Source organism: Vulpes lagopus, chromosome 7, assembly GCF_018345385.1.
Source record: "Vulpes lagopus strain Blue_001 chromosome 7, ASM1834538v1, whole genome shotgun sequence".
NCBI classification, from domain to species: Eukaryota; Metazoa; Chordata; class Mammalia; order Carnivora; family Canidae; genus Vulpes; species Vulpes lagopus.
Window position 1 is genome coordinate 120,212,469 of NC_054830.1, and position 19,067 is coordinate 120,231,535.

The following is a 19,067-nucleotide window of genomic DNA, read 5'->3' on the forward strand; positions in this document are numbered from 1 at the left end:
AATTTAAAGAGAATCTTTCTGATTACACTTCTTCCAGTACTTTCTCTCTCTCTCAAACACACATACTGACACACAGAGGAGCACAAAGACACACCTACATGCAGAGATACATGTGTGCATACACATACAAATACACACATGCAGAAATGCACATCATGCACACTCACAAATGCACATACGCATACATGCACACATGTACCACTGCTACCACCATCGACACAGTCACTATGACAGTGACATTACTCTGTTTTCTTCATAGCACTTACTATATTTTTGTCTTATGTATGTATGTATGTATGTATGTATGTATGTATGTATAATGTTTGTCTCTTCCACTTGGATGTAAACTCCAAGACATTAAGGGCTTGTTTTCTCTCCACATAACTGTATCCCTAGTGCTAGGCACATACTAGGTCCTAACAAACTGAATGTTGAATGAACTCACTGAGATTAGCTTAATTTTATATTAATAATTTTAAATAGAAATCAATTCCTTTATTGAAATAGAGGAATAAAAACATAACAGGACTTTTGGAAAGGAACAGTTAACAGCCAGCTTTGTGGCATTTTCCCAGGTCTTTTGGGTACCTGAGCATCTAAACCATGTTCCTTATAATCCTTAAGCAATTAGGAATTAGTATGTTAGCTTTAGAAGTCTAACTCTACCAAATCTGAGAGAAATGAGAATCTAGCCAAGGACTATGTCTTGGACCAAACCCTCATGGTAAAGACAGTTTATCAAGTAATGAGCAACAAGCATCTATAGCCTGGAGCTTCTCCCCAAGATTAGGGATAATAGGCACACCAGAGGTGACATATGATTAGCTAGGTAAGACACTGGGTGCTGTACGACAAGGCAGAAAGCTGAAGAAGGATCCAAGAAGTTAGCTTTCCTGCACTGAACTTATTCAAAAGTTGTTTCTCTTGATTACATGCATTCTGAGTGCAGATGACTTCCAAAGGTTAATTCTCCTTGGAAGTCATATCTCTTTTGAAGAGAACCCCAAAGGACTAGGCATTCAGAGAAAGAAGAGCTTCATAGCCATGGGCCTTTAAATGTTAATGTATAAAATTGGAAGGCATTTCATCAGAACTGAAGATTAGACAAGTGTCAGAAAACCATAGCTCACTAGTCAAATCTGGCCAACTGTCTGCTTCTTTCTGTAAATAAGGGTTTACTGGACCAAGTCACGCTTATTCATTTATGTATTTATCTTTGGCTGCTTTTGCCCTACAACTGCAGAGCATATGGCCCATAAGGCCTAAATTATTTATTATCTGGGCATTTAATAGGAAAAGTTTGAGGACTCCTGAATTAAAGCATACAAATGAAACCCCATTTTATTTTAATAGTGAAACATCCAATTATAAATCAACGAGAATTTATAAAGTAGTGCTCAACAACACGAGAATTCTACCAAGTTTTGCTTGCATGGGACTCCATCAAGCTCCTCATAGTCCTCTCTCAAACAACAACAAGAACAAAAACAGTAACAACAAAAACCTCATAAAACTCTTGCTGCGTTGCACTCTGGACATTCCATTTGCAGCTTGTCATCACTTGAATCTCTTAACAGCTTGCCTTCTGTACATTCTCCCTCCTTGCTGCCCCAATACGGTGTACACTATATGTAGTGCCATACTTGTATGCTCTGATATTTAGAAAATGCTGCTGTGTTTTTAAGACTCCACAGGAATCACCACCTGCTTCCTCAGGAAGGGTGTTTTGCAACAGTTCACATTCATCAGGGAGGTTTTTGTTTGTTTGTTTGTTTGTTTTGAATTGTATATATTCTTGAAAACGTTTCATTCACCAGAGAAGTTGGGAAAATGATTTAAGATGATATTATATATAAACTTAAATTATACAGACACAGAGAAGAAACAGCCATGTTAATGTCCAAATTTATAAAGAGATTTCTCTTAGAAATATCATATGAAATTCAAATTCTAAAATAAGATGAAAACTGCAACTGAAAGAAATTATAGTTTACATTCTGAAGCTTAGAGGAATGGATGTTTTTTGACGGCAATAGCAGAACTTGGAAAGCCTGAGGAAATGTTCTTTAGTAGACGCTTGAGTGTTGATAATTTTCTGTCAATTTACAAGGATGTATAAAGACGTTGAACCTGGTGTTTATTTTACCAGATACAGATTTTTTTTCTCTATAATTGTGAGGAATACATTGTCAAAGAGACAACAAAGTGGAGATTATAAATAATGCTTCCTTGCAAAAATTATGAACCAAGAAATATTCTCCTTCCTTCTTTCTTTGTCAAAAATAGTGCCTGGAATATAGTAGGCACTCAATAAATTACTGAATGAATGAATGAAAATTAAGCTCACATATCATTCTGTATAAATGCATTTGAAAAATGCATCTCTTTTGCTGGGATTATCATTCTTGAATTCATGTCCAACTAGATATTTTGGGGGCTTGTTTGTTACAGAATCACTTAAAATCAGATTGTTGCCTAGGGAGAAATTTGGACAACATGCAAGAAAAAAATGTCCAACCTAATTCAAACTGTTGTGCATAGTTCTACTGGCAAGAAGTCATGGAGGGACTCCACTTATATATTTGTTTTTAATACTTGCTGGGCTACTTACTAGCCAAGATAAGCTGTGTTATTAAAAATTAACAATGCCAATAAAGATAGATAAATATGTTCATGTAATAGAAAAGAGTCCAGAAATACATGGTTGATTCACATGTGCAGTCAATTCATTTTTGACCAAGATGCAAAGACAATATAATGGAGGGAAGAAAACCTTTTAAAACAAATGAAAGGGAATGTAGGGGAAAAGTTAATATTAACTCTACTTTCGCCACACATGAAACTTTAATTCAAAGTGGATTATAGAACTAAAAATAAAAACTATAATATACTAAATGTACAAATACAAAAACTATAAAGCTTCTAGAAGCAAACATGGATTACCTTTATGACTTCAATAGATACAGAGACTTCTCAGACAAAACACAAGAAAAGCACTAAACTTAAAAAGAATTTAATTTTTTCCTTTCATTTAAATTAGAAACCTCCATTCTTTAAAAGCCACCCTCAAGAAATACCTGAGTGGCTCAGTTAGTTAAGGGTCTGCCTTTGACTCAGGTCATGAACCCAGAGTCTTGGGATCCAGCCCTGCATCAGGCTCCCTGATCAGCAAGGAGCCTGCTTCTCTTCTTCCTTTGCCCCTCCACCCCACTGGCACTCTCTCTTGTTATCTCTCTCTCTCAAATAAATAAATAAAAATATTTTTTTAAAAAGCCACCATCAAGGAGCGCCTGGGTGGTTCAGTCAGTAAAGCATTCGACTCTTGATTTTGGCTCAGGTCATGATCTCAGAGGCCTGGCATCGAGTCCTACCGTCAGGCTTGGTGCTTGGTGCAGTGTCTGTTTGTCCCTCTCCCTTTGCTTCTTCTCTCTCTCTCTTTCGCTCAAATAATAAATGAATTAAATCTTTTTAAAAATGTAAAAATAAAAACCACCCTCAAGAAAATTAAAAGCTAAGCCATAGATTGGAAAAAAATGTTTATAAGACATATATCTGAAAAGGATTTATACCATATATGTTTAGTCATAATTCAAACAACCTAATTTTTTAAAAAGGCAAACACTTTGAATAGATTATGTACAACAGAAAAAGTATAGTCAAAAAAGTATAGTCATGGAGTAAGTTCATGAAATAAAATTCAACATCATTAGCTGTTAGTCATCAGCAAAATGCAAACTAGAGCCAGAGATACCACACACACTAGGATGGCTAAAATTAGAAAGGTTGCTAATATCAAGTGTTAGTGAGGATGTGGAAAACTGGAACACTCACACATGCCTGGTGAGAGTGTGAAATATATAAACACTCTGGAGAACAGTTTGGCAGACTCTCACAACGTTAAACCTACATCTACCTAGGCATTCTATCGTTAAATAATTACCCAGGAGAAATGAAAACATATGTCCACAAAAGATATCTACAAATATTTATGGCAGCTTTTATTCTTAATAGTGAAAAATTTAAGAAACAACACAAGGGCACATCAACAGGTAAATGAGTAAGCAAATTCATGGGATAGACTATTACCCCACAATAAAAATGAACCAGTTTCTGATATAGTGATATAGATCCCATTAAAAATATTTTGTTGAATTAAAAAAATCATATATGAAGAGTATATGCTGAATTATTCTATCTATGAAACCCCAGAACAGGAAAAGCTAGTCTGCAAGTAGATCTACAGAAAGTAGATCTTGCTTGTGGGTGGCTGGGTGGGTAGAGAATGTCCTATAAAGGCTAATTGACATGTTCTTATATTGATAACATCAGTAATCATTTGTAATCATTTATCAAAACTCATCAAACCAAGCACTTAAAATGTGTGCATTTTACTGGATATGAATTATATATCAGTGAAGATGATATAAACAAGAAAAGAAGCATCCAAAATAAACAAAAAATATAAACAGATACTTAATAAAAGCAAGTTACCAATCTCCAACCAACTCCTATAAAAATGCTCAACTTCATTACTCAGGGAAATGCAACCACAGTGACATATTATTTCATACCCAGTATATTGTTAAACCTATATATACCATCGATTTCAATGCCAGGTCTGAACCTAAGATACATGAAAACATATGTTTACCGAAAGACTTGTAAAAAAGTGGTTTACAGCAGCCTTAATTGTAAGAGACCCAAATTGGAAACAAGCCAAATACCAATGAGTAGGAGAAGAGAAACAAATGTGGAATAATCCCATAATGCAATAACACTCGTCTAACAAAAGAATTGAACTAGTAACATACATGGTAATATGGAATAATCCAAAAACATCCTGCTGAGCCCAAGTCAGATACAAGAATATATACTATGTGAGTCTATTCCTATGAAGTTCACAAATTATTCTCTAGTGATAAAAATCAGAACAGTGGTTGTTCTCAGAAGGATGATAGACTGGAAAGGATATGAGGAAACTTTCTGGATGATAGGAATATCCTATGTCTTGATTAAGGTGATGGCTTACATGGTTATATAGATCTGTCAAACTCACTGGTTTTAGGAACTTGAATTTAAGAACTTAAAGTCAGTTACATTTCCACATGTACATTTTATCTCCATTAATGAAAAAAAGAGGTCAAGTCAATTGAGTAACTATAGTCTTTATCAACCTTTTATCTTTCAAGGATAAGTTGGTTAATAAACGTATAATCCTAGATTAATGTAAGATATACTTTACCTTTCTTTGAAGACAATTATTTTTAAATAATTATACATTTAAATCACATTATTCTTGGGGTGCCTGGGTAGCTCAGTTGGTTGAGTGTCCGACTCTTGGTTTCTGCTCAGGTCATGTTCTCAGGGTCAAGAGATGTAGCCCTGAGTCAGCTCCGTGCTTAGTGTAGAGTCTGCTTGAGATTCTCTCTCTCTTCCTCAACCTCTGCCCCTCTCTCTGCTCACTCTCTCTCTCTCTCTAAAACAAATAAATAAAATCCCTTCAAAAGGAATTTGGTTCTCTTTTAGCCCCTAAAACACTGAATCCATGGTTCACACTATTGCCAGCATCATCCCATAAAATAAAATGCTACTGCTTATTTTGTTTAGTGGTACTTGAGGGTTTTTACTTAATGAGTCATTTTATTTTGGAGTCCTTTTCTATAGTGAGAAAGTATTTATGACGTACTAGTGAGATAGAAGTGATGGAGGAAATCAAGATCAAGATAAAATAAGAACCTATTATTAGTTGAAAGGTAAGGTAGGAGACTAATTGATTAGACAACAAAGGAGATGCATGGCTTCTGAGAGAGTCTCACCTGATAACATCTGTTGTCACCTTTTGGCTTCAGCTTTTCTAATGGCCTGCTGAGCCCCTCAGGGAGGGGGCTGGTGGAAACAGGAGCAGAAGATTGGTCTGGGAGCTCCAGGATTCACATGCCTCCTGCAGGAGTTCTTACAGTACATGTGGCTGCTGGGAAGAGGAACCACAGCCTATGTCGCCTAGAGGTATCCTGGCAACCTGTCAACAAAAGGGAAAGGACAGAGTTCTCTGGTAACGGATTGGAAAAATCCAAAACAAGGGGTGAAGGAACTCAGAAACCAACAGTCAAATAGGTATGAGTTTCAGCTTTCTTTTAAGTTGACTCTGGGAACTTTGCCAATGGACTGAGCACCAAAAAAGGAGACATGCATGAATTTAAGTCACAAGACTCTTCTCAGGGTGGAAATGGGAGTGGAACCAGCTTTTTCTTCTTCTAAGGAAGAAAAAGAAACAATTTACTGTCTTACTGATCTTTTCTTAGGTCTTTGGAAAGCATCATCTATAGTGAGGAAGCTTGGCCTCTTAGGGCAACAGATGGAGATTCTCCATGGTTCTCAAAGGGTAGATGTAGAAGCACATCTAAGATGTGGACATTACAGGTAGTTTATTTTCCAATGTTTCCTAAGTTACAGCAAACAACTTTAAGAACTAAGATCAACATTTGAAAATGCATCTGAAAGACTTATTCTTTTAAGTCCCATATTTAAAAATACTCTGAGACATTAAGCTAATTGTGGTACATTCCTGTGATGAATACTCTGCATGCACTAAGGCTTGTGAGGTGAAACATTTCATTAACTTGGGGAAAGTCCACAGTATATCTTTGGAAAGAGAAGCTCCCAAACAGAATAAATGCTACAATCTCATCAAACTCTGAGTATGTGTACGTGTGTAGGTACATGCATGTGCTTTAACTCAAAGCGCATACACCAAGATGTTAACAGTAGTGGCTACTGGATGATGATGTTGAAAACATTCTACTAAATGTTTCTGAAGATTAGGAGTTGGGGGAGGGGGGAAAGCCCTAACCTCTGAGATTCTACAACCCTATCTCTTATCCCCAGATAACTGATTTGGGATATATAGGTCATTCACAGGACTGAATTCTATTGAATTTTTGTCTAAAGATCCTGCCAGATAATGAAATTTCACATCCTAACATTTTATAATGCTCTAACGATGATTATTTATATAGAGAGATTTAATGGTATTTCAGTTATATTACCACCTAAAGCAGTTCCAGTTTGGATGTGTTTCTTCTGAAACCTTTTATAAAATGCCAGATAAACAGATAAATGATGAAGCATGCCTAAGAGCTACTCTAGGAGTGGGATCCAGAAAACTTCGTTTTACATTGGGCTTTTTACTAATTTGTGGGTCCCTAGTTAACCTATTTTGTACTTTGCCCAAACTCCATGTTTTCTTGGCCCTACTGTGAGCTAACTGAGATATTTCTCTAAAGATATTGCCCAATAAATAAACACCATCCCAAATGCACCCACAGTATTACATTCAGCGACCCACCATTTGGGCCAGATGGCAGAAGAACAGATAGGAAACTCAGGCCTAGGGCAGGATAGTCCCAGGAAAACATGGAGAGCAGATACTGCCATGCTTGGGCAAAGAGTGCTTTATCTGAACTGGAAAGACTGCTCTCGAGAGGCCTGAAAACAATAGCTCCTCCAGCAGTGGGCACATGCTAAGTGGGCAGCTAAGAACTCATTCACAGCACTCTCCTCCTTGGAGGAGTTGCTGACTTGCCAGCTGCTTTTTTGCATTTATCAGAGCTGCTTCTGAAAACTGACTGCAGAGGAGCCTTTGTTTTCTTGCAAATTCTGGGCTCATTTGAAATTCATGGGTCTGTAGTTTCAGCTTAAAGTGAACTTCCTGGTATTCAAATCTATTTCATCTTGGCCAAACAGGCCTTCTTATGTCTCTCTTCAGAAAGTCTCTGGTATCCTCTGTCTTAAAAGACAAGAATCTTCCTAGGTCCTCTCTGTCCTGCTCTGTCTCTTTCTCTGCCTCTTAAAGGGATCAACACTTTTAAGCAGTTTATAATTAAACAACAAAGAAGATCTAGCTCACAAGCCATCTTGGACATCAAATAACTCTTACAACACAACTTTTTGATGACTTAAGTGTAAATGAAGCAGAAACATATGGATTCCATTTTCTATAAATCACACACGGTCCTTAAAAAAAAAAAATCAAGGGAGAATGTGCTCAGCACGATGTATTCTGTTTGCTTGAACCTAAAACATCTGAAGAATACTTGGAGGCCGATGAATCTAAAATATTTACCCATCCCTATATTTAACATTGAGTAGAAGAGCCCTTGATTCGTGGCAACAGCTAAAGTGCTCACATGTGTTGAGTGGACAACCGGCGACCAGTTTAAGGTTCAAGGTAACTGTGTTCTATATTCTTTTCCCTCTCCAGACACTGAGCTCAACCTCAGATCAAAGACACCAAAGTCATTACTTAAACAGAGTCTGGTTTGGTGTTGCATGAGCTCTTCTCAGCACAAACAAGTGAGAGTCATTTCAAGCTCTTTGCTGTCCAATCATCTTTGTGTCTTTGTGGGATGATGCCAGGCTCCACCAATAATCGGGATCTGACCCCTTGTGGCAACAACCCCATCACCGGGAATTCTGGCATATGTTCCCTTCATAAAATCACAGCTGTTGTGCCTGCACAAGCCCCCGACTTTTTCATTAAAGGAATAAATCATGGTGATTTTTATGGCGCAGGAGAAATACAGCTCCTTGCCGGATTCTCCAATGATCTTTATGTCCCTTCACTGATGCAAAATCCAAGTCTCATTCTGAAAGCTCCTTATAATACTTTTGAATACTTCATTCTTTAAACTGGGCAGGGGCTCGATTCTGCTTGCAAGATTTTTTTTTTTTTTTTAATGGCAACGGCAGGAACTCAAACAGGATGTTTGTGAAGTTTGGCAAAATAGGTTCACTGGGCGTCTTGTTCTTTTCTACCCAGTTATTGTTTACTTTGCCTTCTGCCTGACTCAGAAACAGCAAGTGCTGGTTATCTCAAAACATCCAACAACCCTGCAAGGTGAAGCATGAGTATCCTTGTTTGACAGATGAGGAAATGGGTTTAGAGGCTTCGAGCGATTGCCCCTGGTTGCCAGGCTAACCAAAAGCAAGTCTGAGACTGAAATATGTGTCTTTCTGGTGTTCAAGGACACCCCTTTCGTGGACTCCTGCAAGACCTCACTGCCAGATTGCCACACAGAACAGTCTGATCTCAAAAGAGAGACTCGTTTTCCAAGATATGCCTTTCGTCACAAGGAAAGAGTTTTATATGCTGCATTTAAGCATTTGCAGAAAATGTCCTGTGGTAGATTGGAAAAGGCAGAGGAAATGCTTTACATGCAGACTTTCAAAACTTAAAAAAATAAAGTATATTTGAGGCACAGGACTCTTGCCCAACACATCTTAAAGGACTCCTTGCCCCAGGACAGTGTTCCTCAACCTTTTTCTTTTTTTTCATCATTGCTCTCTCTTCAGATCACTTTAAATATGTATATTTTCTAATCACTCCCAGCCAGGAAATTTCAATACCACAGATAAACTTTATATCTGTTTATGCACAGTGGCCCCTGGTGAATCATAAACCAATGTATTATCTAAAATTATGTCACCCCCAAACCAATTTGTACTGCCTCCATGGAATGCATGCCTGAGGGACATACATCCAAAGAGCTGACAATGTTGGCCTCAGATAATCTATGGTCAAGTTGATACACAGAAAAGATGACCAAGGGGACACAGAAACCATGGAAACCTTCCTAAACTGCCAAAACAAAAAGCACAGCAAATTGTCCTACAACTGTGTTCAAGAGAAAAATGGATTTGTTTGTGAAGGCCAGTAAGTGTATGATATTTTCTATGCACTTGAGTGGTTTACCATAGAACCAGAACTCTTGGAGCTGAAGTGGGCTTTAAGATAGCCTCTAGTCCAGCCAACTGTCTTCAGGAAAAATACAGAATTGGCCTGATTTTTTTAAATTGATGAGGCAGAGGACATTAAGTTATTTGTTTATGTGCCACAAATTTCAAACTCAGACTCCAATAAAAAAAAAATGTTAAAGGACGCTCTTGCTTTATCCTTGGCATAGTGAAAAACATTGTCAGGGCAGAGAAAAGCATTTCTTTCTTTTGATCTCCTTTCCTGTGGATGGGGGATGTTTTTTCAGTAATATATTTAGATGCTCCACTGATAATAAAATATTTTGTGATATACTGTGTGTAAATCCTCCTTTTTCCAAGGCCCGTGATTCTAGGTCTTAAATATCTGTTGTGAATCTGGATAACTCTTCACAAGTTCTGGCTCTCCAGAGTGTACTGGCACAGCTCTCCATCTTGCTTCTCTTTCTCTTTTTTGGCACTCTATAAACCCAGCCAAACACAGAACTTGTACATAGTAGGTACCTACAAATATTTACCCACTAAGCTGGGTACACATCTTTCTTTTAAAAAAAGATAATGTGACTAGCTTGGTTGAAGATAATTAAAAGTTACAAGATGCTAAGACCAGATTAATCCTTAAAGTTTTCTACTTTATATAACATAAACATTTTGAAATGATTTTGCTTCTCTTTTCAGACAACTGGCAGAAGTCCAATGCCTTATGGCATGTGAACAATAAATATTTAATAAATACTTAATCACCAGTTTATTGCCCACAGATTTCTAAAGCTGGTTTAAATTAGAGTGTTCATGGCTGATAACAGTCTAATATTTTACCTTTCCATGTGCATTTTATGAAGGGCATTTCAAACTCTTAATTGAAAACAGTAAGTTGTAAGGGAATTCCCTCTTATTCTCATTTTTTCTGTAGGTTTCAGATGGAGGCATGTTTCTTCTCTGGTAGTTGGCTTCCCTATGTTAATCCCTTCTCTCTAGCACCTTTAATTTCTTCTCTTCTACGGGCTTCTTCCCTGTAGACTTCAGGAAGTCTCCAATGTCCTCTGTCTTAAAAGACAAGAATTAGTGGTTCTACCCTTTTCCTGATCAAAAGTGGTTCAAGTCACTGTCTCTCTTCTTACGGCTTCCTTCAGTTTTTACCTCCTCTTGGCCTATCAGCTGATTTCTGTCCCCTTTTCTGTCTGAAGCATCTTCTTAGAATATCACCAATGGCATACCAATCAACTCATTGAAGAGTTTTTCCACTTTCTATCACTCTTGGTGACTTTGATGTAGTTAACATGGTCACCCTCCCACCATTAGAATATCTGTCCTTTTAACCACCCTATTGGCTAAAAAAAAATATACATACCTCAGACTAACTTTAAGAGTTGATGAATATAAATACAATCCAGTCAAGAAGTAAATAGTGCAAAGCCTAAGTCATGACCCATAGTTCCTAGATTAGTGGGGACAGACATGGCAGCTGGTCAGATGGCCATAAGGAATGCTGTATTCTGAGACCTAGAAAGAAAGAAAGGAGGTCACTCTTGTTGTATATCATGTCTTGTGCCAGGCAATATGCTACTGAGTTGTCTCTCTGCAATGATAGGATGGAGTTTTCTGTCTATCTTCACTCCCTGATTTCCTATAGATCTTTGCTTAGACAGAAACTTAGGTAGAGTGTAACTCACAAAAGCTTTTCCAAAGAATTGATCAATATCAGCAAGACCAAGTTTGTTTGCCTTGTACAGGCTCATGGTAGAGGCAGATAACGCCTCAAGATGAAGTTGTAAACTTTCAGAGCATGGTGGACCATGTCCCCATTGCCCTAGCAGAATACATGGTGAGGGACACCAGGAAAAGAAAACATTGTCCAGATAACAACTCCAGTCTGACTATATGAACCAAATTAAAAATGGATAGGAAAATCATCCTCTGAATCAGTACTTCTTAAATGGTAATGATTCCTCCCTTCACTCCAGGGACATTTGGCAATGTCTAGAGTTATTCTGGGTTGTCACATATGGGGTAATGGGAGTGCTACTGACGTGCTAATACGTAGAAGTCAGGGATGCAGCCAAACATTCTATAACGCACAACATAGCCCTTCACAGGAAAGAATTACCTGGCTTGAACTGTCATAGTGCCAGGGTTGAGCCTTGTGCTCTAGACTCTCTGTGCATTCAGATGAGAATGCTTTCTTTCCAGAATAGGCAGTGTCAACAGGCTCTTTTTCAGACTCATGGTGCATAACTAAGGGATTACATTATAAATGAAGCAGCAGGCACAGAAAGTCTAAGTAGCTTAGTCATGTTTCTGCAGCCAACAAGTGAGGATACCTTGGAAATGCATACCAGTCAGCCCTGCCTGACTGACTTCAAAGCCTATACTCTTGTCCACATCACCTACCCCAAGCAGCTAGGTGGCAGACATTCAGTTGTGTGTGACTAAGTGTAAAATCACTTCTGTAATGTAAAAGCCAGTTCGAGAAAGTGCAAAGACAGAAAAGTGAGATGAGTCTTCTCCTATGAAAGCTGTAATGGAATCAGAGTGGACAGGAATACAGCTAGGAGCTGTGAGCTGTGTGAAGTATGGGGAAGTGCATACACTAAGGTATGAGGCCAGAGCCCAGTTACAGGAAAATATTGAGACAAGTTTACCTGGGCTGGTCAAGGACAGCCATACCAAAATTCACTCCTAGATAAAGCACAGACTGGCAGAGGCTCTTGAGAGGTGATGGTCCCAGTCAGGTGAACATGGTCATGACCAAGTTTTACCTTTGAATGTGCTGTGTTCGTTATGCCCCATGAACCTTTAGCCACTCTGCCCCATTGTCCCCCATAGCTTCCACTCCTGGCAAGTCTCTGCCTCTTCCCTAATGCTTCTTCACAGACAGAGCAGCTGCTCAAACAGGACCACTGAATTTTGAACTTTTTGGCTAGTAAGATACTGCTTGGGGTTCATATTGTTAACAATACAGTATCTCCAATATCAGACTCAAAATGAGTACATTTACTTTCTAAAACTGGGGAGTCCCTGCTTTAATAAATGTTAGCCTTTTCTGTAGTCTAAATTTATCCCACTTCATTTTAGAAGAGTCATTTAAGGTTCAGAGGGAGAAAATTATCCATCCAGTGTAATATAGAGCCAAAAAGAATATGGTTTTTGTTTGCTCAGTCTTTTGATACATTGATTTTTTTTTCAATGAACAATATATATATATATATATATATATATGCATGTATACATTCACACACATGTGTATGCAATATATATATGCTTTCTTGAATGGGAGATGCATCTATATATATGAGAGATGACAAAAGAGCACACATGAAAGAGTAAATTCTTTTCCCACCTCTGACTCACCAGGTACCCACTCCAGGACCTATCCCAGTAGCAACCTGTACTATCAATTTCTTGTGCTTCCTTCCAGAAAGCCTATGCATTGACAGTTATATACCTACGTGTGAATACTGCCTCAGGATCCGAAGGCGGGTGCCCTTCCCATTCCTCTCTATGACCACAGCAGCTTCTATTGCTCAAGATGAGCCATGACAAAACAGATGACACATTTGTGCTGTTGAAGGAAAACTCAGTGACTCAGATAGACACAAATTGTTCCATACACCTTTCATCCTCATTACCAGGTAACTTTGCCAAGGTCAAGTGGTGACATTCTGATTTACCACTAAGCAGACTGGACACAACTCACATTTGACGAGAATCTGGAACTCAAATACCAAAAAGGAAAAAAAAATATTTTCTTAAGGCTTCCAGTTTCGTAATTGAACTTGCTTTCTTGCTTTGTTGAAAATATTATTTTCCTTCCAGTTCAATGAACACAGTTGATCTGAAAGAATAAAAACAGTACTCCCCCAAATCCCCAATTCATCACCAAATTGCTAAATTTAAGATCCAGTTACACCATCTACTTGACATCTCCACTTAGCGTCTCCAAAAATGAGGACCAAAAGGAACCTCATTGTTTTCACTAGCCAGGTCAGGTTGGGCCAAATCCAGGTTCCAGGTATGAAATGCAAATTTGGCTCACTACAGCTTTACCATTTACAAGAATCTGTATTCAAATAAATCAGGGATACATTTCTCTTGGCTCTTATGGAGACCCTTTTAAATAGTGACTTCAGCCCTCCTAAGGCTTTTGTCCGGGTTGCCTAAAAGTGGACAATTTTCACAAGTTTGCTTTGGCACCCATGGTATGAATTTTTATTGAAAGTCACAGTTGTTTTAGTGGGCACCATGGTCTGCCAGCAGATCTCTGTAGGGGCCTCCCAGCCAATTCGATGAGAATTATGTGCACTTAAAACATGCCAAATGTTGTAAGGTGTGACACGTCCTCCAGCTCTTTGCTTGCTAGCTTGCTTGCATAGGACCACTGATTCATTTGCACTTTTGTTTTAGGGACACTTTTGTTTTAGCGTGTATTTGCAGCATTTCTGAAGTCAAACAGCTTTCTATATTGGAATTTACTCTGGTTTTTCCCTGCAAAGATTTATTTTTCTCTGGAGTAACACTCAATATGCTCTATTGTATCAAAAGGTAAGACAACAGAAAAGTAAGTTCATTAGGAGCATACATTTTACATTGAATTAAATAAGTAAAGATTTGGTTGGGAAGAGATTGGAAGGTAGCCCAAGCCCATTCTCAAAATGCCCTTTAAGTCACCAGTGGAAAAGAGCACTGATTTAGGAGGTTTTAAATAAATGTACAGAGGTATGGTGAGACAAAAAGAGACATCTGTTATGTTTATGCTACCATATGTAAATCATCACATCATCACCAGGAAGTCAAACTGAAATTGCCTAAAATTGGCATCTTCAAGGTCCTTGCCCCAAGATTGAGAAGTGCCCCCCACATTGTTCCTTTATTTTCTGATTTTTTCTATATCCCATTTTATCCTTGTGTCATATAACTTTCTATTATTGAAAAGCTTTTTAGAATTTTACTTTATAAAATACTGAAGAAGCCTTAGCTTATCAATGCAATGGCTAAACCTTAAAACAGTACAATTTTTCTTTTTAAAATTAGACCAAAATCCTCAAAGCCAGTTACTTCCTATTAGAAATTTACTTCCTAGTAAATTTTTGGTAAGGCCAGAAAACCAATGCAAAGCAGAGAAAGATGTAGGTGAAAATAGATTTCATTAGCTGCCCTAGTAAAAAATATTTTAAAACAACTGAAAAAAAATGTTCTCTTTTACAATTTTCACCTTCCCTCCAATTATGCTAGCTTTAATGTTTTTCCTTTGAATTCTCCTGGGTTACAAAGCACTCTTAAAACCTCAAGATCATAAAAACAAGAAACCTTCCAAAATCACATGGGTAAAGTCTCAACCTGCTGTTAAAAATACTGCTGTTGGGCCAGTGCTTCATGCTGTGGGCAGGTTTCATAGGCTACATGAATGCAGAGAGCCACAGTGAGTAGTAATGAACTGCCGGGAGCATGGTGTTCTATACCACCCAGTCCCTGGAGAAACACCATGACAGATCCCAGGAGTTATCCTACTGAAAGACATTCCTTACCTCATTTGCTCTTTCCTATTTCTTTAAAAAAAAAAATTACTTTCCCTTTCTCCCTTCCACCTGGGGATAGCCATGTCATTAAGGTCTGGCTAAAAAAGACACAAGAAAAAAGTTTATTAGAGCAGTTCTTCTTAAATTTAACAGTATATACGAATCACCTGATCTTGTTAATCTACAGACTCTGAATTAGTAATCAGGATGGGCCTTGGGACATTGCATTTTAATTAGTTCCCAGGTGAGTGAAGATGCTGTGACCTGAGAACCACAATTTGAGTAGCAAGGTATTAGAGGGCTTCCAGCAAGGATTTTCTTCCTTGATTTTGCCAGAAGTGTACAAGGAAAAAGCTGCTTCCTGTACTTCCTGCAGCTTCCAGCTTTCAAATAGGATTGGAGAGGGATGTGAGTATGGGACTATGTCAGCCATCTTGTACTGAAGAGGAATGGAAGCCAATGCTGAGAATAGCAAAGGAGAAGAATGGAAAGCATCTAGGTGTTTGATAATGTCATAATGTGGGACCCCTGGGTGGCTTAGCAGTTTAGCGCCTGCCTTCAGCCCAGGGCATGATCCTGGAGTCCTGGGATCAAGTCCCACATTGGGCTCCCTGCATGGAGCCTGCTTCTCCCTCTGCCTGTGTCTCTGCTTCTCTCTGTCTCTCTATCTCTGTCTCTGTCTCTCATGAATAAATAAATAAAATAGTTTAAAAAAAAGATAGTGTCATAATGCCACTGAAGTTGAGTCACTTTGAAACCTCCTACTCCTAGACTTCTTATTTTACTGGAATAATAAATATTATGATGGCTTAAGTCACCATTTGTCATGTTTTTTGTTAACTGCAACCAAACAGTTATTATATAAAATAAGGTGATCCATTCAGAACTGCATTTTAATCAATCAGCCCAGAGATAGATCCCATTTTTTATAGCCTGGGGCCTGCTGAGAGTCACAGGGCCTGAGGTACTGGAATTTAGGCTATAAGTCTTCTAGGAGGAAAGAAATTCACTTATGTGTTGCCAGAATGAAAATTTAGTCTGAAGATTATAGCAAGTTGGTTTTTAGCCTCTGGCACTGAGGTAGGGAATGGGGGAATGTAGAGATACGAAAGATGCTGAAGTGTTTCTTTTACTGTCTTATTCTTCTAATGAAACGTTTCTGAGGAATGAGAGAATCAGTTATTTCCGATGGTTGGGCTCAGAAAGTGAAGTTAACTGTTGAAATTCATTGACACTCAAAGGCATACTTTGATGCTCCATACTGAGGATGTGGGTTGCAGAATTAAGAGTTAACTAATGTGTATTTGGGGGGCGGGGCACACTTGCTTCTCCGATTACTTAACAAACATGGCGTGGTGTAACTTTGCCAACAATGCATTTTCAATTTCTTGCTTTACCTTAGTAAAGCTTTACCTTACCTTCTTTTACCCCCAAAGAACTCTGATATTTCCAGTTCTCTCTAAATCTTTGGTAGCTTTCTTTGCACTGTCTCGATTTTCTCATTGTAGTAGTTAGGCTACAAAACTTATTTGCTGTAAAAAGAAAGGAAGAAAGAAAGAAAGAAAGAAAGAAAGAAAGAAAGAAAGAAAGAAAGAAAGAAAGAAAGAAAGAAAGAAAGAAAGAAAGAGAAAAAGAAAGAGAAAAAAAAAGAAAAGAGAAAAATAGTCTTACTTAGATAGAAATGTATTTATGTCTCATTTAATAGTCTGAGTGAAAACATTTCAAGACAGAGAAGCATTTTCACAGTGTCAAGGACTCAAGCTTCTTATATCTTGTTGCTGCTTCATCATGGAGCTTCTCTGCTTCATTGTCTGAGGTGGCTGCTCAAGTTCCCACCATTATATCTCTAATCCAACCAGATATAAAGGGAAAAGAGGAAATGGAAGAGATGTCCCTCCCATTAAAAGCCATGTAGGACTTTAAGGACCATGCACCAGGTAAAACTCAAATTTTGCTACAAAAAATAGAAGTGAAGAATGCATTTGAGAGACACACAGTCTTTGTCAGATGCATTGGTTAATTGGCTCAGAGGGTTTGTGATTGTCTTTCCAAAACAATGATTTAAAAAAAATAGCCCCAATTATTGTCCTTTTAGATGCCTGGTTTATTAGAGTACTCAGTGCTAGGACAGAGGTAAGGATAATTTGCAGCATAGTCCCCTGTCTGTTACTCTGGTCTAGCTACTATGACCTCATATTTGTACTAAGAGGACTACAATGAAAAAACGAATAAAAACTAATCTGAACAAGGTTTTGGGGGAGTTCATGGCATTTCTATATCCATACTAGAAGCTTCCATAACAATGAGAGGGGGCATTTGCAATAACCATTAACAGTCAGAGCTTTGGTTTAGGTGCCACTCTCCTGGGCATATGGCATCACATTCTGATTTAGTGATTGCAGTATGGTGGCAGGAAAACTACTGATGTGCACTGTCGAAAGAGTTACTTCTTTGTTCATTGTCATTGCCATAGTGATTTGGATCAAAAGAGATCACAGATGGCACATTGAAGTCAAAAGATTTGGCTGCAAAACATGGCAAGAGTTTCCTGACAACTTTTAGGACTACTTTGGAAGAATTTGACAGATGCTGGCTTTTCCACCTAACAAGTGGAGCATGGCCAGAAAAAATCCTGATGTGTAACTGTCCATTTTAATTCTTGCTTTGACTCTTATGAGATTTTATTCTTCATTCAGTAGTCCTCACAATTCCACACTTCCCAATGGCTACTAAATCTGTGTGGTTCAAGCCCATTTGATCCCTTCTTCCACTGGTTAAGGCTTCTGTCTGAAAGAGACATAGATCGTTTTCCTTCCCATTTCATTGGCCAAAGTAAGTCATAATCTTAAGGAAGCTGGGAGTGAAATAACTGCAACATACCCCGAGGAAGAGAATCAGAACACATATAAACAGTCAAATGACTGCCACAGTACTTAAAGAGTAGATTGCAAATGTCATATGATAGAACTGGAAATATTAGTCATGATGATTGCTATAACCAAATTGAAAATGAATCACTCCACCTCATTTTGGTGCCAGCAAATACATTAACCACTACTGTCCCCACCTAGTGCAACTCTCCATGACTCTAAGATATAGGGTGTGTCTCCTAATACATAGCCTAGTAGCATAAAGGAAACCATGATTCTGTTGGTCTACATTATACTGACAAATGAGCTATGTATCAAATAAGGTCTCACATTTATGTTTAAAAGAAGTTATATTTCAAAGGTATTTTCTACTTTCCTCTAGAATGGCTAATGTGCACAGGGCTGGGATTAGGAAAATTTGTACAGAGTATGATTTGGAACTATTTCATCATCTTTTGTGGCTAATATCCTCTTCTTTTTTAAAGTAGGCACCACATCCAGTGTGGAGCCAAGTGTGGGACATGAATTCATGACCGTGAGGTCAAGACCTGAGCTGAGATTAAGAGTCAGGCACTGAACCAATTGAGCCACCCAGGCACTCCACGGCTAATGTTTTCTTTCCACTCCCCACCCCTGCTTCTTAAGGCTTCCAGAAGTCTAATACCCACACCTGAGTTTTCACATTCCAAAAAGAAACTCTTATAAGGTATGGTTTTAGTCTCAAAATTCACAATCAGAATTTAACTCTACTGTGATCCATTCTTTAAGGACACCACTCTTTGAAAAAATTATTACAAAGTGTTCACAGCTAAAGGAATAGAATGTGCAATCCTTTCCACTAATAAATTTACAAATTAACAAGCGCTTTCAAATATTTTAAGCCAAAAGAGAAAGGAACAAGAAGAATTTC

At 38.1% G+C, this 19,067-nt stretch overlaps 1 protein-coding gene across 2 annotated transcripts in view; it reads right to left on the bottom strand.

Annotated features, from left to right (window-relative positions):
* The window catches only part of LOC121495445 (zinc finger protein 474), a 106,418-nt gene that overhangs the window by 47,988 nt on the left and 39,363 nt on the right, over window positions 1-19,067 (bottom strand). The window contains exons 4-6 of one of the 2 annotated variants that reach the window (XM_041762915.1): window positions 13,221-13,333; window positions 11,123-11,274; window positions 5,817-6,019 (exon numbers count right to left, since the gene is read on the bottom strand). The gene's annotated coding sequence lies outside the window, so the exon portion shown is untranslated. Of the gene's footprint in view, window positions 1-5,816; window positions 6,020-11,122; window positions 11,275-13,220; window positions 13,486-19,067 lie in introns of those variants that run through there. The other variant, XM_041762916.1, reaches the window with a different exon arrangement.